The 24,724-nt window shown below is 36.7% G+C and overlaps 1 protein-coding gene across 4 annotated transcripts in view; it reads right to left on the bottom strand.

Moving 5' to 3' along the window:
• GRID1 (glutamate ionotropic receptor delta type subunit 1) overlaps positions 1-24,724 on the bottom strand; it is a 510,592-nt gene that overhangs the window by 72,440 nt on the left and 413,428 nt on the right. The gene's annotated exons all lie outside the window — the stretch shown is intronic.

Below are 24,724 nucleotides of genomic sequence, written 5' to 3'. Positions count from 1 at the left end.
GCAAAGTATGCCAGCCAGAACCTACCCCACACAACCCCAAACCTTTAATTAAGAAAGCCTGATATTAAGTTGTACTCAATTACAACATCTGTAATTTGCCACTGTGCTCCCAGAACTAGTCCATGTGCTTCTGAGACACCTTTTCAAGCTCTCTTTTGGGCACACTATGACTATCATACAATGTGCTTGTATTATAATTAAATTTGGCATAATTACTTCACAGAGTGATCAGTGACAGTCTATTGTTCAGGAAGAATTAATCCTTTGAGCCCTCCAACATCATTTTAGTTTGTGGTTCTAAATGAGATTTCAAAGAATGTAATTTATAATAACCCAAATCCCAAATGCATCCTTTAATATAACCTTCCTTTGTTATAGCAGCTCACTAGTAAAATGCTTCTGAATTAGGACACTCCTGGCATAACGATTTACCTGTGCTGTGCAGGACCACCCAAATGGGAAAGAAACCCAACAGGAATGTTTACTGATCCAATTTGATGCCTTCTTCTTCTGCCTCCTTCTCAAAACATGGATGCTCTAGGACCCTTTCAGAACCAATTCCTTCCCCTAGGAAGGAATTAAAGTAGCATCCTTCCCTTGGAGAATGCTTGCCTTTCCAGAAGCAGCCCAAGAAATCCTCCCATCTGAAATATCCCACTAACTTATGTATATCTTTAAAGGAGGTATGACAATCAGACTTGAGAAAAAGCAGGAACTTGCTACCATAAGAGAAACCAGGCAGTTCGATTTTCTCCTGAGATGCAGAGCTGAGCTTTTCCACAGAGAGAAATCTAAGTTGGGCAGTGTCAAAACATTATGTTTAGACATTTTTAATTCAAGTAAAATGTTTTGACAAAATGGAATCCTTGGAAAAATTCTCTGCAGATCTTATCTATTCCAGAATTAAAACCTATTTCCCTGTTTTGCACTCACTGCAATCCTAGTTCTCAAATTCTTTCTATGGACCCAGTTGTTAAGCATACTGTAACATCTCACTGAATAAATTCCTACAATTGCACTCCAGTCCCTCAGGATCACCATGTATAGGAAATATATAAGAGAACCTGACTCAAAATAAAAGGCAGATGATATTAAACCAGGTCAATATTGTGAGTTTTTTTAATAATCCTGTCAAAAGGAAACCCTACTGTCCAGTTAACAAATTCTATATTTCAATTTAATATTTTTTAAACAAAATAAATGCTTTTCTGTGCAGCTTTATCCACCAGAAAATCATTTCGATGAAAAACTGTCAACCAGCTTTTACTACAGATGATTTTTATTGATCCTATTTTTCTAAACACCTTGTTAAAAAGCTCTCTTTTAGTCTACTTGACTAATTAGGTTCTCTTAACTATAAATGTTCAGTGCTTTTTACTGTCCAAGGTTCACCTGTGCAATCAAGGATGCTGGTTATGGTTCTGGAGGTGAGATCCCAGGAAAATTTCACTGTTAGGATGATTAGCACTCAATAATATGTGATGTTGAAACTGAATCAAAAGTCATGGCAGAACACCTTTTGGGCAAAGTCTGAAAAAACCTGCTTATTTCACACTTCTGCCTTGTTCTGGTAGAACAAAAATTTGTTCAGAAAGCATGTAAATTCTTTTTTGATTGGCCAAATTAATTTAGCAAAATAAAAGAGAAGAACTGACAGTCATGCAGCATGTATAAAGTTGGCTGATTTATGAATTAGTTTGTGAACACTAACTGCAATGTTGCCAGCAATTATGATTAAAAGCTCAGAAGTTTCCAGATGCCAGAGTCATATGATTACGAGGCCATCAAATCTCTAATTTTAAAGAGGAAATCTAGCCTTTATGACTGAACAAAAGAAAAAGAAAAAGACTGACAATGGTACTTACATGTGAAATGTACCTGGACAAATTAGAAAGCCCTAAAAATTCTCTTCCTGTCTTTCTTCACAGAACTATGAAGGGAAATATATGTTGGAAAACAAAAGAGGCATCAAATACATTTGCTGGGAGAAACAAAAAGTTTTAGGTAATGGCACTCAAAATGATTTTTGTTCAGAGTTCAGCTTACCTTCTCTATGTAAAGTATATTTTGGTGAAGAGAGGGATGTGAGCAAAATTATAGGAGGAAATAGAAGTGCTGAAAGTAGGTAACTTAGCTGCAAAATCTCTGGGTCCTATGTGACTTCTTACTGAACTTTTCTGAACTTAAACAACAGTACTTTCTGGCTTATCAACTTTCCCCTCTATATATGTATGGAAAGCTCTAATACACAACACTAAATGCAGAGAATGAAAAAATGAAACCTTCAGCTGGAACAAAAGCCATCAACACTTCAGGTTAAATCTCAGTTGCACATTATGTGCCTTCCTCCTGCAGGTTCCCTGTCAATATCCCATGATAATTTTAAAGTCTAATATTACAATATTAATTTTGAATATTCTCCATAATCAAATTCACTGTGTGAAATTTCAACTGTATTTTCATCTATGAAAACAACACCAGAGGCTTTCTTCTAAGATCTCTAGAGAAGTCACTTCCCAGACATGGAGATCAAGCATTCTTCAGCAAGAGAATTGAGCTTTAAGACAAACTTCCCAGATGAGGAGTAAAATAAAATAAATATATATTAAAAAACCCAAACAAACCCTCCACCAAGCAAACAAACAAACCAACCCCACAATTTCTTTGAAAAGTACACTGACGGTCTTTATACTAATTAACTACAGAAACAAATTGCATAGAGTTTAAAACAAAAACAGCTAAAAAAGAAAAGGTGACAGGAGGTTTTTGAGGACTTGATACTATGTAGTTGATGGACATAAAAGAGAAAACATGCGTGTTTGTATGGACACAGTTTAAACCTCCTAGATCAGTGGCACAGAGGGTTGAGGAGGAAGGAATGTCCAGGAAAAACAGGAGCAAGAAGGCCAGGAGGTGGGAGGAAGATGGACAGAGGGAGAGAAAAGGAGAGGCACTAAGGACTGACTAGATAGAATACCACAGCACAGGAGAGATGGCAGGCAAGCAGACACATGCAGCTTATTTTCCTTAATTGCAGTCATCAGAAGCATCACTTACTGCTAATGCACCTGACAGGCTGACCAGCTTATTAGCCAAATAGCATCCCTCAGAAAGAGAGGAAACCTTGTTTTTTCCTCTTAGAACACCCTCTGGGTATCATGGCAAAATATTACTAGTTGTGTCTCTGATAAAATACCTAATAAAGACATTTTTGAGGCTTCTTCTTTTTGACCATTCTGCAGATACCATAAGGTCACTCACTTCAAATTACTTGGTAAAGATGCTACATTTTAACTTAAACTTTTCTCTAAAGCTGAGTAAGCAGAACTCCAAAATATGAAGTATCAAGCATTAACATCTGAAAGTATGCCTATGATTTACATTAGGCAATCTCAGTTTATTATTTCAGAATAAATATTCAAAGGAAAACAGAAGACATATAATGATTATGCTACTTTTGTTCATTTTCTCCCTTTTCTTTATTTCTTAGAAACTGGGGATATTAGACAGTTTTGAATGTGTCTAACTTATTAACTATAACAGTAGCACTGACATTATAATTTAACCCATGGTACAATAAACAAGTTCAGTAAATTCTCTCATGTTCACACACAAACAGTATTATCTTTCAGCATCAAGAAATGCCAATACATGATAAAGAGATATTGATATCGCAAGATAATTACAAAATTATAGATTGACAAAGTCATCACATTCACTCTAGAATTTCCCTGTGGGTTGGAATTTATGCATTACCAGCCATCTCCCCTTGGACACAAGTGTGAGGCTCTCACTGCAGTCAGCAAGAACTGGGGACAATGGACAAAGCTTCAGACTCTATTCAGCAAAGAATTTAAACATGTCAACAGTCACCCTGAATTTTTGTATTAGATTTGGGTTAAAGGCCTTGCTGCATCAGGAAGTTTTGAACATCATAACAAATAAATATGATTATTAGCCTTTTTCGTGAGCTGTCTAGATAATTCCTCTGGTGTTTAGAGAGATCTGGCAAGAACAAAACCCACAAAATAAACCTCTGATTGCGTAATCAGAATCTTATGAGCAATAAAAAATGATTCAGAAAAAAAAAACCCACCAACTAGTCCCCATTGTGAATTTAGTATTCTGATGCTTTCTATGCTTTCTAATTGTGACTGTTATTGTGGTAAAATGTGAACATTAGAGACCAAAAATAATTCCAGATCAGAATTCTAGTCTTCAAAGTCCCCACAATCTTGAATTTATCACAAGGGGTGTAAGAGACAAATCCCATCAACTCCATGATGTGGTAAAAGACAAGCTTTTCAGAGGGAATGTACTGTTCTTAAGACAATGAAATATTTTAGTAGAACACTGATATTCTCCTACTTAACCCCCATCTATTATCATACTGCCAAAGGTAACACAAAATTTCATGAATATCAGTAGGTTTTTAGCATAGGCATAAGTGGGTCTTGCGGTCCTTGTATGAATTTCATGGTGCCATGGAAATAAAACGAGCAATACCTAAGCTAATATAAACTTAGGTTAGATATGGTTGGGTGAACTGTTATTATGCAGCCTGCAGAGCAAATAGATGTTATAACCCTACTGGAAAAATATTCCAGGCAAGATCCTTAATTGGCAAAATCTGATCAATAGCCCTTGACTTCACTGCTCTTACACAACTGTATGAAAACTGAGGTTCCAGGTGACTTTACCAGTGATATCTTGTTAAGTGCTCCTAGTGATTTTCTGTCTGTGTTAACAGGAACATTTCAGGAACATATACTCTGGTACATTTGCTTTTAAATTATTGCTACGATATTCTGGACATTCATGTCATAGATTATATCACCAAACTGTCATCATAGTGAAATCTCTGTGAAAGTGGTATCTTAGAGATTAATTATTTTATTTACAGCTTTTTATTTTTGAAGGCATTTTATTAGTCTCATTTGGTCATTCTTAACTTACCACTAATACAAATGAATGGTAAACCTGTCTCTTTACACCTCCTGAAGTACAGTAGAAATCTTAAATTGTTTTAATGTGTTGAAAGTGGTCATCATGCCATTCCATTTATAGGAAAACTACAGTTTGGAACTACAGCACAAAAATAAAACTATGTTTAACTTTACAGAACTAGAGGTTTTTCCAAAGATTTGTATATGAAAGGAAAAAGAATTTTTACAAATATGGTCTTAAATGTAATGTTTACTCAGCTCAGTATTTTGCTCAAGACTGTAGGCTCTCAGGAAAATAAGAATGTTAGTGGTTCTCTTTCTTTTCTATTCTACACTGATCTGCTTTCTCTCCTCAGTTAATTAAAATACGTTGAATAAAGAAAAAGCATCCAAACTATCTGATGCTTATATCCACTATACCAGCAGAAATATGACAAGGTTAATCATCTGGTTTAAAGAAGTCTAACTTCTCCTTGCAGGCAATTGCTGCTATCAGTTTTCTTGTGGAAGAAGAGTCAATAATGTCCTCTAATCTCTAATAGCAGACATGGAACAAACTATCTATTACAACCTAAATAAATGAGAGAAACTAATTTTAGACTTGTCTATCAGAGGGCTATTCCAGTATTAGTATGGCTATGCTTGACATCTTTTTTGTTTCTCCAGGTTTATTTCTTTTTTAGCTACTGTTTCAATTAACTATCATTATGGATACAAACAATGGCCACATTTTGAGATGAAAATACAATTATTTGCCACTTATCCCGTTTTCTAACTTTAAGAACTTTGTTCTCCTCTTTTCAGTCACTTCTGTGGCTTGCTCCACGCTGCTTTCTCCTTATTCCTCAAGTCAGTTTATGGGGACCAGCCCCAGGAGGGGCTGGTGGGGAAGGTGAAGCTCCAGGGCAGCCTTTGCTGCAGTGACCATGAAATGGTGGAGTTCAACATCCTCAGGGCAGCGAGGAGGATGTACACTCACCACCATGAACTTCAGGAGAGCAGACTTTGGCCTCAACAGGGATCTGCTTGGTAGAGTGTCATGGAATAAAGCCCTGGAGGGAAGAGGGGCCCAAGAAAGCTGGTTGATATTCAAAGGTCATTTCCTCCAAGCTCTGGAATGATGTATCCCAGCAAGATGAAGTCAGACAAAAACACCAGCAGGCCTGCATAGCTTAACAAGGAGCTCCTGGACAAACTCAAACACTAAAAGGAATCCACAGAGGGTGAAAGCAAGGACAGGAAGCCTGGGGGAAATACTAAGAAGTTGTCTGAGCAGCCAGGGATCAGATTAAGAAAGCTAAAGCCCTGACAGAATTCAGTCTGGCCAGGGACATCAAGAGCAAGAAGATAAGCTCATACAGGTACATCGTTGATAAAAGGAAGACCATGGCAACCCCATGATGATCTTTAAGACCTTTCCAAAACCATTCTATGATAATTTATCAGGCTATTTACTCCATATTTAAATACAACTTCTGTTGTATTGCTGTAGTCAAATAAGTTTATTTTTTGAATAGTTACATATAAATTGCATATCACCAGACATTTTGGGACCTGTCCTCTGTATGTATCAGAAAGCAAGATGTATTCAGGGCAGATATACCACATAGAAAAAAACCTGTAGCTCAAAACACATAAAAAAATGCAAATTTTTGAGAGAGGATATAAAACACTACCAAGGTTATGCTTGTTCACATATACCTTCTATACAACATGATTTTAGACACGATATATCAAGTCTGAGGGATTAGAAGCCAGCAAGCTCACATTTCATTTCCACTATTTATGTACAAATATTAGGCACTGTCACTATTTTGCATCAGATTTTTCTGTCAGAATGAAAGTGAACTGAATAGATTCCAAAATTCTGAATTAAAACCAAAACTGTAAACAACACCTCTACTAAATCCAAGCTCCAAGTATTTTTCACTCTCACACTACTAAAAAGAATACAAGCCTATTTTTGAAACAAGGCTCTATTTTTAGTAAGGTGAAAAATATCAGATAAATAAATATATTTGGATATTGAGGGATATTTCCATGTACTTCTAGGTGTGAACCTGACTTTTAGATAAAAAATAAGAATCTCAAACACAGTAAATCAGAGGCAGCTGAAATCCAAAACATGGGGGGTTTCCCCATGATGGAGACCAGTTGTGAAAGCCAGATTTTGGATGTATTAGACTTGATTTTAAAGCCAGAAGAGGTCATCATAAGTAGTCTATTTTGGATTCCTGCACTGTAAGGATTGAAGATAGACACTTAGCCTGTAGTCTCTATTAAAATAATATAAAGTCTCGTAGACTTTACCATGATCAATGAACTCACAGAAACTCCATGTGTCTGTAAATAGGTTATTCAACTTGGTTATCCTCATGCAGAAAAACTGAAGAGGAGAGTCATACATGTCTCTCCTCTTTAAAAATGGAGAAAAACCACAAAAACATGCACAGCCAAAACCCAAACAAAACAAGCAAAAGCTAAAAGAGGTTTGGGGCTTACAGATTTTTTTAATAGGATTCTCCTCATTTTAATCAGAAATACATCAAAACCCCAAAAGAGACACTTCTGATATCAATCAGAATACTAATCATGTTAAAATTGTCCAAACCACTTTCAAAATTGGTCCACAGAGTAAACGAGATGAGAATGTTCTGCTAGGTTTTTCAATACTTGTTGGAAAACCTTACCAGCAACACTTGATTTCTGTATGTTTTGATTCTAGTTCCCCACCCAAAAGGGCACTTTAAAGTATGAAAATAGTAAAATAAAAGGACACAAATGCCATCTCTCAAAGCTATCTTGATAGCAGTGAACATACCTTCAGCTGCCTTGACTCTTTTCTAGACAGAGAGAAGACTACAAATGTACTTTGTATTTTTGACAATTTTCAATTTCACAAGACTCAAACCCCCAGTAGTCACATACAACAGAACTACCCTCCTAACTCATACCATCTTGTCTTCACAAATTTGGAAATGCCACTGTTCTGGGCTCCACTGTAAATTCTACAATACAGAATAATTATTATGGCTGTGGTGTTGATAACATTAATCCAACTACCCTGAATGTTAACCAAACATTATGTATTTACTGCTTATGAAACTGACCCCCTGACATCTTTTCAATGTCACCAAAGTAACAGGTGACAGAACAGCAGTGAGAGAACACAGATCCTTTGATTTTAACTACAAAACTTCCAACAGCACAAATGGCAGCTATTCTTGTGCAATGAAAGAAACACTCTTATTAATAATTTCAGTCTTTTTATCTTCAACCTACTAATTTTCAATGCATTTTCTAAGAACTTATTTCTCCTTTATTACAGTTCTTGATTCAACCCAAAGTTAGTATCTTGTTTCAAGCATGTTGGATCATTCTACCTCACACTGGCAAAAAGCTTTTAAACAATCATCAATACACTATTACATCTACTGTGCTATTACCATGAAAAAGTCTTACTGCTCAAGAATATTTCCTCTGGGTCATAATTATAATAAGAATAGGTTTCTGAGGGCATAATCTAACAAAGTCCTGAAGTTGAAAGATTGTTTAAAACCTTATTGAGGTAGATGTCTATTTTATTTCAAAAATGGCATCAGAAGTTATAACACATCTGAAAGTTTTAATTTTTTTTTATTTTTGTCTTGTTTTGAAGAAAAAAAGAACCACATGCAGTTGAGAATTTCATCAATCAGAATATTCATTGCAGTACAGAGATTTTCATTCTAAAGAGCCCTTCATCTTTTTGCACATCTATTCTGTCAGTTTTTGCAGTGAAATGTAACAACTGCTTCACAATGTCAACAGTTTGAGACATGCCAGGTAAATTATTTCAAAGTACACAAGAGGTGGAGAAGGGGAGAAAGTCAAAGGAGTTTTCAGAGGGATGGATGCTAGCAGCTCATATTTCTCTCAATACAAAACAGTTTGCATCAGGTATTAACTGATACAGCAAAGAATCTGCTTCAAACACAGAGAAACAACACAACTGAAAATCAACTTCAAGGAGAAACTAGCTAGACACAAATGGGCTGATTTGCACTGTTGTACAAGCAAGAAGGTTAAGCAAAAGATTACGGCCAATATTATACACGTAAAGGAAACGTAAGCTAGGGTAGGAAAGGGACAGTGCAGGAAGGATAACACCATCCCTCAGAGGTGTGTGGCAGGAGCACAGCTGTGTGAGCATTCACCATGGGGCAGGTCCAATATTTTAACAGGACAGTACCCTGGCATTGTCCTCTCGTGGTACATGCGAGGCTGGGCACAAGACACAGAACCCCGGGGTCAGTCATACTGTGATCAGATCCAAATTAATTTGGACTTCATTCATTTGACTTTGGTCACCTTAAAGGCACCTGATTTTCATGAGAAGTCAGACAGCTGCTCTTCTTGGACATCCTTTTCCCCCCACCCCATATTGTCCAGAAATATCCCTTAAAACACGGATACAAAACATACAATGCTATGCTGGTTAGAAATATTTTGATAAATAAGGCAGTTTCTATATACTTTTATCACGGTCCCCTGTATTTAATTAAGAATTTAAATTACATAAGTGAGTCCCTTACAACTCAAGATAGCCTATGATTGTCTGTAAGTCACTATCTTCCAAACACATCTATTAAGAAAATTAGAAATTATCTAGCTGGGAGATGTTCAGGTAGATCACACCTTCTGACATTGCAAATAGATTTTTTTTCTTTAAAGCAGATTACTATAAAACAGTAGGAGTTTTGTTGTTTTTTTTTTTTTTTAATTATTAACTGATACAGAGTACAGTGATGCCAAACACCTATTGCCATTTGGAGGCAGCTGGAGTGGTTTGGGTCCTGGAGTACACCTGAGATCAGTGTGACTACACACTTTGTTCTCCATCTTGGTGTTCAGGAAAGAAGTTCATATTTATGCTATATACAAGGTTGGTTCAGAAAATTAACTGCTTTGTATTACCATTGAATTCTGTTGGAACAGTCTGACATAACTGCTTATTGTTTCTCTGCAGCCATGACTCGGTCAGTCACTGGCAGTGTCCTCATTAGGTAGGAGAGCTGATAGATACCACAGCTGGGTCATGGCCTGGGACTGCCTTTGCAGGAGGAACATCCTGCCTCACTCACTGGGGGCTGCTGCCTGTGCAGCATCACAGCACTGCACACAGGCAGTAACTTCACTGGGTAAGCGAGACTACTCCCCCCCTGCTCAGGAGATCTGTGCTGACAACCTTCATATGTATCCTTTCCAAAAAGTTGTGGCTGGCTACAAGTAGCATTGTGAAGTCTTATCCCATATGCTGTGACCAAAAGGTCATCATAGTTTAGAAAAAGCTCTGTATGAAACACTTCTCTTTGGTTATTCTTCTTTTCATTACAAATTAACTGATTTTCTTTGACCAACAGAGAATTTAAAAATCCATTCAAAACCCATTTCCAAGGCAGCCTCATTTCCTCCTAAGGAAAATAAAGAACTGCAGATGTACAAAGGTCTTCATGTGAAGGTAACATCAGGGAGACAGTATTTCTACAGGGACAAAATACAGCAGCAGAAAGACAACAAAATCCAGCTAGCTAGGAATCAATATTTTTAGTCTTTACAAAGAAAAATGAAAAGGGAAAAAAAAGAAGTTTGTGCATAGTCTCTCAGATAATTAAAAGAAATGCCTAGTGAGAATAAGTTTTAATAAAGGAGACTTTATAAATTGGAATCAGAGACGTGATTCATGAATAGAAAATACCTGTCTAATAATCTCTCAGCTGAGGCATATATATGCCTGGTAATGACGCACGGCCAATCAAACGTCTTTAGAATGGCTGCAAAGAGAAACAACAGGCAGAGAAAAACAAGCTAGAGGACCATTATATGTTTTGCATGTTTATCTAGATTGCCTTACATGTGGTGCCTTTCTGGAAAAGGAACCCCTGCTTGCAGTGGTTGTACTCACTGCCTGCCAGTTGCCGTGGAAGGAATAATTGCTTATTATCGGTGCAACCAGGCTAACATTAGTTAGGCTCTTACATGAAAGCCTTATCCTTTACATGAAAGAAGCTAATGCACGTATATACATGTGTATAAAAAATTCCCTGTATGGAATTAGTGCCTGAAACTGAAAATCACAATGAGAAAACTGATAGCCAAAACATTTCTTGACTTTCTAAAAAGGAGAGAAATTTGATGTAGAATATAATCTATCTCTTAGTCTGCGAAAAACTTCTATTATTTAAAAAAAACACCATCTGATTTAAATAAGAAATAGTTGCACATGTGTTAAGCTAGTCTGCATTTTCTATATATCCAAAATTGCCCCCTCTATTTCTCCTTCTCAACTGTTACCAGACAACCCGTTATCAATTTTTTTGGCATGGTTCAAAACTATCTATCAAATTCTGATCAGTCTGATAAGTGATCCAGAAACTTAACAATTTCCTATAATAAAGGCAACTGAAGTATCCCAGTAAAGTAAAACACTACTTTATAGTATTTTCTAGCATATCTGTCCACCCTCTGAGCAGCTGTGAGGCTGTTCTCCCTGTGCAGTGACCAGACCAGGAGTTACCCCTACGTGTTACCTTGATGGGTGCCAGAGCTCAGATCTTCTGCTGAGAGGAAGAGGGAGAGCTGAGCACTGTCTGTGCTCTGAGCAGGCAGCTAGGGCCAGCCCAGAGAACTAGGAGGGAGACTGCAGGACTGGCTGCAAAATATTGTGCAGAGAAAATAAGGAAAGGTTCTTCCTCACAGCAATATTAATATGAGTTCTAATGTAAAGTCTGGAAAGCAGAGCTGTATTTCTAGCTAATAAGCTAGAAATAATAAGCCAAAGGAAGTACTGATATTGCCTGTCAGGTTTATTGATGACCATTATCCATAAATTCTTTCTGGTTTTCTCACACCCCTGTATTTCCACTGGGCATGCCTTGTTTCTCAACATTGTATTTTTGACGGCATTAGTCAGCACACCAAAGTAGAAGAAAGAATCTTACTGCTATACTTTTTTAATCTTTAAATGTGTCCATATAAAGCTTTCAAAATGCTCCCAGAGGAACTGGTTTTTTGTTGATTTGTACTTTTTTTTTTAATTGACTGGCAAGACTAGCATATTCTAATATGCCACAGAGAAAATTAAGATACAGTGAAATCTATATATGCATGTATACATGTATAGGAGTTTGCATATTTTATAGTCTTTCCCACAATTTAAAGACTCAGCATTTTTATGCAAATGGTTTACAGTAACAAAGAAAGGGAGAACATTTGGATTTACAATTGAGGACATTGTGACATAAAAAAGCCAAACATAGCCAAGACCAGGCATACTTCAGTATAAATATACATCAGGAAGGCAACAGAACTAGTCCTGATGTGGATTTCAGTTGAGATGTTGTCAATCAAACCAGTATTTAATTCAACAGATTTTGTCAGCTTGCTTCAGTTACAGGCCAGCTGGAGGTCCTTTCCTCATCAATCACTGCACCCCCAGCTTTCTGGGATTACTCAAATTAGCTGCCTGTGCTCTTGGTGCACTCCCCCACAGAGCATCCTGCTGTTGCCTGGGTCTATGCCCCATTTAATTTATCATCAGGCACTTTGAGATACCTATGGAAAACTAAAGAAATTCTGGAGCTAATATAGAACAAACTAACAGACATCCTAATTTCTATGCTGGAACATATTGCTGACACTTATTTTTGGTGACAGGAAAGCATGGGGAGCATGGAAGGATTTGAAGCAATGGCAATGGGCAGGATTGTGGCTGTACACAAGCACACAAATGGCTTTGGATCTGTAAATTTCTAATGGAGAAGGAGGAGAAAAGAAAACAATCCTTTGCTCGTTGATCTAGAGCATCATTAATCCATACACTGTCTTTCTGGACTGGACCATGCAATACCCACTGAAGCAAGCCGGAGCTAGAGAAGTGAGATATCCTACAGTGGTGTTTCAAAATCACAATCAAAACAGCTCACTTCAACTGGAAATCTGCCTCTACACAGCCTTGCTGCTAGTCTGATCCTGAACTTCCAAGTCTTGGAAATACTCACGGTTATTACGAATTCAGAACAGAGAGGATTTCTGAAATAATTAAAACCAGAGAGGCAGTAGGTACATTGATGTACCTATTTTATACTACCTGTGTCTAGAAAGTTAATTCAGATTCAGGGAAGGATGTTTAATCTTTGCTGTAGCCTGACTAACTGCCATGGAGTAATGAGGATTGTTCATGTGGGCAGGCAGGGAGACACAGGAGGGAAGGGAGCTCAAGAGATCCTTGCTGTTCCAATTCTTCCTTTCCTTCCAGAAGATCCTGCTGACTCTTTTTTTTTACTTCATAAAGGGTGAGAAAACAGGGCAGCTTATCTTCAAAATCCAGTATCAATACTCAAAAGAACTACCATAAATCCTCTCATACAGAGACACCAGTAAAATGAGTACAGGTTCTTAAACTTTATTTTGCTCAAAATCTGTGAGAACAGAGAAAGATAATCTGGCAGGAGCAGTGTGCAGGTGAAGATCCTCTCTGAAGTGCTATAAATGGTGAAGAAACCAGGCTCTACCTGTTCTCTTCAAATGAAACCAGAAAATATGTATAGTAAGGGCCACTGATGTATTTTAAGCCAGAAAAATCTTTTCCTGATAATATTAGGATAAAATATTACAAGGGCAGCTATGGATCAATTTATAAATGTGGTGAACTCCTCCAACACATTATAGCCAACCTGTGCTATAAATAACAAAGAAAAATGAAGTTTTTCAGACAATGCACTGTTTTTTGAACAAGACAAAAAGCAATTAGACAAAATCACAAGCATGCAAATAATGCAAATAAGAAAGAGAAGATTTCTACTTTATGCTAGGTGGCACCACCAGGCTTCAACTTTATGTGCTTCATGTATGTCAGAGAGAGGGACAGAGAGAGGAAGGCCCACCTTCATTTTCTCCACCATTATTGAGCCTTTCCCTTAAGTTGAAGGTTATTTATATTCCAAAGCAGGGTCACTCTGTGGCAGATAAAAAGGTTTTACTGATGATGACTCTGACTTTTCACAGATGGCTCAGCTGTCAGATAAAAATTACTCTCATATTCTCATCATACTGTCCAATATTGAACTATGCCATACTCAACAAATTCACCTCAAGATGACACCGAGTCAGCAATGAGGAAACTGTGATTTTCTAGGATGTTGAGCATTCCTTTCCTCCGTAGTTAGCTCAGTAACACACCACCTTGAAGCACAGAGGACATTTATACGGAGATGTTGAGGAGAAGCTTGCAGCCAGAAAGCCAAGTGTGCCCTGATGTGCCAAAAGCAGCATGACCAGCAGGTCAGGGGAGGGGAATCTGCCCCTCTACTCTCTTCTGGTGAGACCCCACCTGGGTGAGGCTCCAGGGCCCCCAGAAGGATGTGGCCCTGCTGTTGCAAATCTAGATGAAAATGATGATCAGATTCTGTTTTGCCTACAGCACACTTGTTAAAACAGCACATTAGCACTGCAGGAAGCTCTCTCTTGTGAACCTGGAAAATTGTAATAAATTATATCCAAAACCTGATGCAATTGCAATAATCGTTTTAAAGCCAAAACTACTTAATGCCTTAAAGTTTTGATTATTTCTAAAAAATGACTGTCTAGTCTAATCTGAGCTCCTTTCCTTATGAAATCTCACTAAAAAGTAACAATATATAAATTAATTAAAGGCAATCTAATCCATATTTTCCATTTGTCCTTCTCTACTGGCTACAACAAATGACTGTTTTGCACTGCAGCTTGGGAATGGAAGACATAGACAAAGAGCATGGTATGTGGATAATTAGAGAGATTCAACAGGAGTCATCATGAGTAAAGTGTTATGATGGTATAAAGTCATGGCTGACACAGCAATTGATAATAAAATCTTGTAATATCTCCCATAGGAAAAATATACAGAAGTACATTACATAATGAATGAAAATATATATGAAAACTTCTCTCTGTCTTCTGAGATTTAACAGTAGGTGTTTTACATTTTTCCTTACTTTTTTAATAAATCAAACCATAGTTAAAATAACGTAGTAATAGATCTTTGAACAACTCATCTGTCTTTACCCAAAACCTCCATCAAGATTCAAAATAGAAATGGGGAGGAAGCCTTTTATGCAATGGATGGAATATATTTAATCTCTCAGTTCAAGTGTGAATATATGTTGAGTTCTAATAAAAAGTTGTGGTTGGGCAGCCGAGGAAGGTACCAATTTTTCAGAGCCAGACTGCACACAGAGTCACACTGAATTGTTTGCTGAAATGGAGGACATTGGGGCTTCCATGGAGACAACTGACCACCCACAACAGAGAGAAGCTTTCAGGGGACAGGATGCAATACAACAGTGAGGACCATGTAGCAGGGTCTGAAACTGGGGGATGCATGAGAGGAGGAGAAGCAAAGTCAGAGAGCAAGCCTCTGACATAGGAGATTCATCTTGAGATCTCAAGAGTAGACATTTTGTTTTAATGAAGAAAGAGACCAAAATGTCCTGTAATGAGGGCCACACTAGAGTAGCAGACTCTGTGGGCTGTACCCTAGATTCAGGTTCATTTTAAGCCAGGTCAGCCAGCAAATCTCTGTTTTCCACTTCATTGGCTACTATTGTGTAATAGTGTTCCTATTTGTGTTCAAATAAAAAAGCTCTGAATGTTCTTTCAGTGAGTCTATCGAGGAACAGTCCTCCTCTGAACACTCAGAAACCCATCAGAGTTAATGAAAAATAATAATAAAATCTCAGTGCACTTCCCTCATGCTCATAAAGTAGCTGTTTTATGCTCTCTTTTGCCCTCGCTTGTCCAAAGAAACCCAAAACAAAACCAACAACCAACCAAAAACCAAGGAGTAATAACACTTGTTTCTCTAATGCAATTACCTTGTCTTATCACTGTGAAAGTTTGGAAAACCTACTATGAAGTACTTCCTCTCAATTATTTATTTTAAAATTTAGGAGAGAAGAAACTAAAAACAGACACAACTTCAGATTCTGTTCCAGAAGTGAGCTGCTCTGTCTGCAAGTTTCAGGCATAGGCAGCACTGTTTGTTATACCTACCCTGAAATTCATACATTACACCTCATCCACTGAACTATTGCCCCCTATCTTGGCAAACACCCTGAGGAGTCCCAATACTGAACATTCTCAAAACTTAGATTATGAAAGCATTTTCCTGTCAGAATGGCAAAACTACAGCAGCAGATTTCTGAACACACAACTACATGGTTTACACAATAATAATACAGTTAAATACCTGGGCAACTCCTGGTACAACAAATCCATAGACTCCTGGTGCTACTGAAATGTAAATAGCTACAGTGGCCTTGTAGACTGGTATTGAATGGCATCATGAATGAGAGTAGAAAGTTTACATTCAGCACAGCTCAGACAGCAATCTTGCAAAGCATCCACTAGCTTATGCCTTATTGTATTAATCTAATGGCAGAATAAATTACACATAAAGCTTTAAGATAATTATAGATGGTGCTAGAACTACTCAAACTGAAATGTTCTCATATGATTAAATATCACCCATGCTTCTAGTTACTAGATATGAGCATTTTTAACTTCATGTAAGCAATTGCTGACTGTTGTGCTCATCCAGGACTGCTCTGTGTTAAGGCTCCAGGGACTCAGTGCTTCAGCACCTTCAGTCACTATCTAACCAAGCACAGTATTGCACAGGAAAGCTTTAGACTGCTTTGTAAAAGTACACCTATTTTTGCACTTTGTCAACCTTATTTATATTTAGATAACAGTCCTTACTTAAAAAAAAAGAAAAATCCAAACAAACAAATGCCCATGAACTGATAACAGCTAGACACCATCCCTAGATGGTATTACTTCAACCATTTTAAAACATAACCACTTCTCTCACAGCATTGTAATGAAATATTATCAATTAATAAAATTTGAAAAAAAAAAAAGAGACTTTACAACGAACAATGCAGGGAGATACAGTAGTCAAGCTGCTGAAACCAGTAAACTATGAAACACAAAAGTATAATCAATGCTTTCATCACAGACCCAGTATCCCAGAAAACAGGGCATGTGAGAGAAAGGATTTGACTCCCCACTTGTTTTCCCAGAGTTTAAGATGGTGGAAGAAAGGGCAGGACCAGGCAAGACAGCACAGAAATTTCAGACACAGAGGGATCAAGTGGGTGTGCTGTCCTAAGTAAAGCACAACCTTTTAGGACCTTTTGGAAGTATTCCCAATGAGAGGAATTTCATGATTACAGCAAGCACTCTCTTTCTTCTCATAGTGCTCATATTCAGGGAAACTCATCTTGGCAAGAAATTTTAAAGCAAATAACTGATGTCAGATTTGACAGTTTTTATGATGCTTCTTTTCCTAAAAGAAAGTCTGTATCTGGCTATGTCCTTTGGTCAATAATAAGCAGCAGGATATTTTCCTTAACTCCTCCACTATAAAAGAGAATCCCTGGATTATATGTTGGGGTTTTTTTTTCCTTTACTCTTCCTTACATCTGCTTTCCAACAAAGCCCAATATTTGCAAGCTTTCAGACCTCATCAACAAACTCTTTTGGGAGTTTGAAACTTACCTTTTCATAGGAAAGATATTGTTGTGAGTTAAGTAAATGTTTGTGCATCACACTCATTAATGTATTAGAAATCCAGACATACCAAATCTGGTAGCCTGTCACATAGCTGTAAGGTTCAGAAAGAATATTCCATTTTGACTGTTATTATCTATGCCTGATACCATCCCCATTCCAGCAAAATGATGTTGTCTCAAACTGGAGAACAAGTTTTATTATGTGACATCTGTGTATTTTACCCAAACACATAAATTAATTCACTCCTACTGCAGGAGATATCGTGGTACTGGACCGGGCATATTTTGGAATTCTTTCCTTGGCACAGGCTCACATCGATTATAGATTGTACCTATTTTAAGGTAAAACTGAGTGTTTTCTGTCTGAAAACAGCAAGTCCTCAATTTAAAGGCAGTTCTGTCAGGAACTGGAACAGCAGCAGGCAATCTCTGCCAAGTACTGTAATTGCAGTGAATTAGCCAACACAGACAAAGAAGTTTAATCAGAACTCCGATGCCCTTTTGAAGGTATATTTCCAAAACAGTAAGTTGACAAATTAAGGTTACTCTTTTTAAAGCATAATGAAATTAAAGAACCAAGCCAAAGTAAGTCAGATAATTTGTGGCACTTTGTCACACAAAATTTCCTCATGTTCCACATTTGGGCTGACCACTAAGATCTTTCTGTGAAACTTGTCTTTTGAAAACCTGCATGTAAAATTATTTACTCATACACAATAATAAAATCCAACATGAAATGGTAGAAATAAAAACACGAATATAAAGGCAATTTTTAACTACTTCTATTTATGTTCTGTATTTCAATAAGACTAAAGAGAAACCATAAAATTCTTTCATTTTTCTTAAAACTGTGATGGTGGCATGACCAAGTAGCTTAACTACCTGTATTTAAACATCCACTTTTGACATATCGAATATATCAGAGCAACATACAGGTGACATTATCCTGGATTTTAAAGTTACTGCTGACATAAATTACTTCATAAATTATACTTGACCTACAGCTATTTGCTGTTTACCAAATGGTACAGGGCAACAATCGTTAGAAGAATAAATGCATTTTCCAAATACTACAGAAAACAAACTATGCATGGTCTCCTTCGACATACAGTCCTTGCAACTGTCCCTGACACTGAAATCATGCCATAAAGGAAGTCAGATCTCCTCAGTTTATGCACTTATGAAAGTCAAGATGACTCCTGTTTGATTTGACAGCTTAAATAGCTGTATTTTGGCATTATCATTATTATCTTTCAAAGAGATTTCACTAAACAGACGTTATTAAAAAAAAAAGTGCTATTCTGACACTAAACAGAAAGTTCTGGATTGGTGTGAATGTTTAAATAATCATGTATCAAAGACATTTCTTAGGGCAGGAAATTCAAAAAGAGTGACTGTCCCTCTTTTCTGGAGAAGTGAGCTTGTTGCCTTTGTTCAAGATCGATGCTGTGAAAAAGAAAATAGCAAATAATCTCTGTCTTTCGATTTCCAAAAATGTAAAAAGAATTTGTGCAGTTTTTTTTGAATACTTCTCTTTAGTCTATGTTAAACTCAGAAAATCTTGACCCATTTCTCTATGAAAACACATTTTTCTTCATATTGTCCACATTTCAGTACAGATTCTTCCTGAGCTGAGCTACAGGAAGGGTCTTTCTTGTCATCCCATTCTGAATACTCTCCTAGGATTCATCAATAAATTATAGGAGCTTTGATGAAAACTCCGTAATTAAAGATGTACCTGTTTTTATAAGGCTCATTTTAACACTCCTCATATCCCAATTCTATGCAGTATTGCCTAATGTGTTAAAAAAGGACAATGTTATAGCCAAGATTCATTATAATCTGGTAGGTAGGATATAGTATGTGACTCACAAATTAAACAGAATTTCCAAACATACAGGTAGTGGTGTATGTGGGCTGTGGAAACTTCAGCAGTATCCTAATTGCTCTAGGTATCCTGGCCCCACTCTTAACTCAGATATGGCTGCTTTTTAAAATCTAGCCTTAAGCTTCACACTGTGAAAATGTCATATAAACAGCTGAACAGTCTTCCAAAGGAGAAGACCAGCATGATCTCATGCTTGGAGAAATTCCAACTCAAATTTACAAGACATCCCATTTACTTGGGGTTGACACTGGTATAATTTGCAAATATATACAACATTTTGTATTTGCCAATACAAGTAACAGTTTATACACGAGCATGAGTCCCACTGTTTTTCAAAAACATAAAATAAAATAAAAAAACTAACTTTAAAAGAACTATTTATCACATATCTGCAACAGAAAATACATTTTTAAAATCGCTTATCTCCTTTTCAGTGAGTGTAATAATTCAGCTAGAATTTTACAATGAAATCATACAGAACATAAAGTATTACAAAAAGGCCCAATTTGCAGAACCTGAGCAAACAGAAAATAAACACCCCTGTTCATCATGTTTCTTCTCTAATATTCTGCTATAGTTGATCATAGCAATTTCCTATATGTTCAGCTGTATTTTTCACCACAAGTAATTCAACCTCTGGAATTTGCAAGGTATGCATTTATTTTTACTCCTCACAGCCATCTGGTAGAGAAAATTACTGCTAAACATTAAAGGAGTTTTATTATTTTAAGTAAAATACTTCAGTTCTTTCTTCAGTTTGACACACGTATTTATAGGGTGAATCACAACACTCTTTTTCCAAATTATGCCACCATGGCACTCAATCAACTCAAACAGAAAGTTTAACTAAATGTAAATGTGGGAAATCGTATTTTATATGGACTGAGAGGACTATTAGCCCTTTCCTTTGCAAAGTAACAGAGGGTCTTTAGGGATCAAAGTAACCAAGACTTCAGTCTTACATTTCTGCTGAAGGATACTTTGGCCACAGAGGTTAAACCAAAATATTACATCCAAGTACATGTTTATGAAGTGCTCAGATGGGATGCAGGCATCTGTTTTATAGCTAAACTCAGGAAATTTAGTTATGTATTTGTCCATATAAGCAAAACTGATTCAATTACCATTACATTTTTTGGTGTATATATATATATATATATATATATATACACACATATATCTTTTAGCAGCATACGATGTGACTTGGCAATATTCTTGCAGATAAAAGCACTTGTTACTGCAGATCCCTAAAAATACCATTCCTTTTTGCAATGGATAAGGAGCATAGGATTTCTCATCATGATAATGATGAGATTTTGTCTAAAAGTAACAATCCCAATAAAACCATGCTTTCAGAATTCAAAAATGGTGTTTCAACAACTCTGAAACATATCACAGAAACTACTCACAGTGAATTCTGCAATCTGCCTCAGAAGTGCTGTAGGAAACAACTATAACTGTTTATGAAGTAGTTGATATTTAAAGAAAATCTAATTTAAAAAAATTAAAGCACACCAACTAACAGAAATTAATAACCACTCCCAAACATTATCATTTTGAGCAGAATGTTTCTTATGAAATACTGAATGTGTGCAAACCATTAATTCTGCCTTCATTACAGCCAGCTTGGTAAAGAAGTGCAGATTGCTTTAGAAAAAACATGATCCTTGTCATAAAGTAAACTAAATAACCACATCATTTCACACTTACAGAAGATCTTCCTGCCAAGGATGAAGATGAAGATTATCATAAAGCTCCTCACGGGCATCATCTAACTAAGCCTAATCACATCCCTACAAGGGCAGTTAGCTGTTGTGGTGTTCTCTGCATACATGGTCAAATGAGAACAAATATGTTTACACCTCAGGAGCTCACTGTGAGGTAGTGAGTTGCTAGGAATACCACCCTGGATTACCAGCTCCCTTACTTTTGCTCTCACAACTGAACCATCAGACTATTGCATTGTGTGGAATCCATCCAAGTGCAGAAACACAAGAAGTACAAACCAGCTCAGGTGTTCTGACAGTTACATGAAGGTTTTCATTAATAAGAACTAATAGATGGTCACCAAGGAGTGAATTAATGTAGTCCTGACCTGCTTTCCTACTTTATGTCCCTTGTTCCATGGAAGTAGGACATCAGCTTTATTCTTACTTCTTCCTTTATCACTTTCTGTATCTAATTATTTTTATTATATTTTTTTAAAATATAGAGATACCCTGGTTGCTATTTCTAAAGGTGTTTACAGACAGCAGGAACATAAATCATAGGGGTAATTGCCAAGCACTAGGCATTTAAGCCTGGTTTGTCTAGCAATCTTCAAGTTTCAAATGCCCTGATAAACCACCACACTAATCTCTTTTTTAAGCACAAGTACACCATGCTTTCTAAATCTCCACATAGACACAGTGAATAGAAGGCAATTGCCTGAGCCTGTTGTTAAACAAGGTAATATACCTTAAGGGACATATCCTGTTCTTTTATATTTCAACCAAAGAAATTAGAGCATTTTCTGAAGTTTCCCTTTCACTAAAGTACACCCAAAGGAAAAATAAATGGTGCATACAAAAGCACTATAAGCCTTTAGGAAAACCACATGGTGTTAGGCTTGTGTACCAAAAGACATACTAAGTGACTTGTTGAATAAAGCAGAAGGTATACGAAGCAAGAAAATACATATATTTACTTGCACTCCTGCCTAAATCACAGCTAGTGAAAGCAACAATTGTCTGCAGAAAGACCTGATCTCAGGGCAACTGGAGAGTCAAGATGCCTCTACAAAATAGCTCTGAAAATTCCTGCTAGATTTTAGTTACTATCTTGCACACCCTCCTAGAAGTCTTTCTGGTGGGAATGATCCCCAAGAAACATTGTAAGGGATGTTGAGAGTTAAAAGTCCACTTGCTTTTGACTGGATTCCGTCTAAGGTTCAACACTCAATGTTATAGTCTTTTGCCTTACCCTGTTACAGATCCCAAGTGCAAAGACTTTTTTGTAGGATCTGGAGAGGGATAAATAAATACAGATGCTCTCCATGCAGAAGAAAAGAAAACCAGGTAGAAGAACCTTCTGTTTTCTATCCAAAATATGTGCCTCCACAGCTAAAACTGAGCAAAGGAAAATGGAAACAACTGATAATAAATAAGAATTGGTCTCTCACTCAACTAATATAAACAAGACAAACATGACTTTCTGAGTTTTTAAAAGTAATTCTAAGCTATAACATATATTTGCTGCAATAATACAAGTCAATTCAAATAACTGAATTCCAGTAGTTCCATGGTAGTCATGCTCTGAGAGGTATCATCTCTTCCAAGTTCTTCTATAGACTTCTCGGGCATATTGCTGACTTTTTACTCTCACTCTAATATTAGACTAAAAGTATAATTTTATTTTATCTCAGAGCAGTATTCCACAGCCATTAGCTTTTTACCCATTTAGAATTATACTCCCTTTCATTTTTGGGAACTGTATAATGTTCTGGATTTGACATTCAAAAAGTTAGGCCTCCTACATTAAACACCTAATCCCAAAGTAGCACATTAGGGATCAAAAGTGATCAGTAGTATATCAGGTAAGCCATTTTAGCAATTTTTCCATTTAGTCATTTTACCTATTTCTTTGCCTTGTGGTCCTTTTTGAGTGGTATTTTAGTTCTCTGCACTTCACACCTCTGGATTATATGTCAATGTGGTCAGTCTGCTACATATGCCAAAGTGAGAGCTTTTGTATCTGTGTCACCATATTTGAAACACACATCAGAAAAAAAAAGTAATAACATATACTCACACATCATAATTTGCCTTTAAGGCTCAAACCTGTGCTGAGTGGTGTTCATACCAAATTTACTGAAAGGGAAATCAAAGCACCAAGCCACTATGTGACTTATGCAAAGTCACTTGGGAATTCTGTAACAAAATGGAACCGAACTGAAATGCCCCATGACATCCATGTGCTAAGGATAACACAGCACTGGCAGGACACTCCTGCTTTTCTGTAGTGGCAGCTGGAAACACAGTAGGACAGTCCACAGCATCTCATGTGGCATACTTGTGCATAAAGGGAGGTGCATACTTCTGACTATCAGCTGGAATTGTTTCCTAGACCTCCTAAGCTGACTTTGTTTTCTTAAATATACAACACTTTTCCAAACTGAGACAATAGAGTATATATTTTTTAATAATTCAGGTAGGAGTTGAAACTTAAGACTTCCTAATTTTCAATCTTCTAGAAGTAAAAGCAGACTGAGAAATAGCCTTTTCTGGCCAGTACAATATAGGAGGGTGCCTAGCCAATCTGAAGTGTTCAAACACATTTTTTTGGCAAGAGAAAATTTTCAATTATATCTCCTGGAATTTTATGCATTTCCAATACTTATCTGCCTTCTGTTGAATTTCTAATAGATGTTGAATGCCTTTGGCTCCACGTCCAGAATCCTTGTGCCAAACTATACTCTGAAAGAATCTCATGTTTTGCTGATAAAGATGATATTGCAAATACATTGTTTTTGCATTATTGCTTGTTTTTCCATTTAGACTTCCGTAATTTAGGTGAATCAAAACAAATCACAGAAACCAATGGTCAAATGAAAATAGAAAATGTCATATCTTTTAATTCTTCATGGAAAACCTCTTTGTTTAGCTCTGTTTAATGTAGGATCCATTAATCACACAGTGGTAATGTCTATGTTTCAACCAGCTGACCAGTTTAGAAATTATTTGTATCCTGGGTTCCAATCAGTACCTCACTGTTCAATTGAGAGTTTCACACACTTTTGGAGCATCCCCTCTGCATGACTTGTTCCAGGTAGCCTTCTTAGCCCAAGACAATTTATGTTAATAACACCTTGGAACCATTTTAACTGCCTTCCAATCCACATCAGTTCTTACTCCACCAGCTACCACTCATGAATCATCCTTTATTTTTCAGGATATAGCATCATTAATTTTGGAAATTATCTTCTCTACAGTTTTTTATTTATGCATCTCAAATTCTTGTAGTAGCTATACTTGGAACATCTTTGTGTGTTTAGGTAATTTATATTCTCAGTTACTTTCCTTAGTAAGACAAGTGCCAGTTGTATTATATTTTCCATATTTATATTATATCAATCATATCTTAATTAACAATAAAATAGATGAGCAGAATTGTGCAGTCTTCACTATTATGTTCACAGGATTGTTATGGCACTTCATTATTACTGCACATGGGAAACAACTTGCAGAATTCCTGCCTACCAATATAAAATTAGTTTTCAAGATTTAAGTGTGCAATAAATTAGAAAATATTTCTCTTATAGT

Source organism: Manacus candei, unplaced genomic scaffold, assembly GCF_025592945.1.
Source record: "Manacus candei isolate 608988 ecotype Guabito, Panama unplaced genomic scaffold, ASM2559294v1 h1tg000050l, whole genome shotgun sequence".
Classification (NCBI taxonomy): domain Eukaryota; kingdom Metazoa; phylum Chordata; class Aves; order Passeriformes; family Pipridae; genus Manacus; species Manacus candei.
Note: the sequence above shows the minus strand (reverse complement) of the source record. Positions and strands in the feature narration are given on the sequence as shown.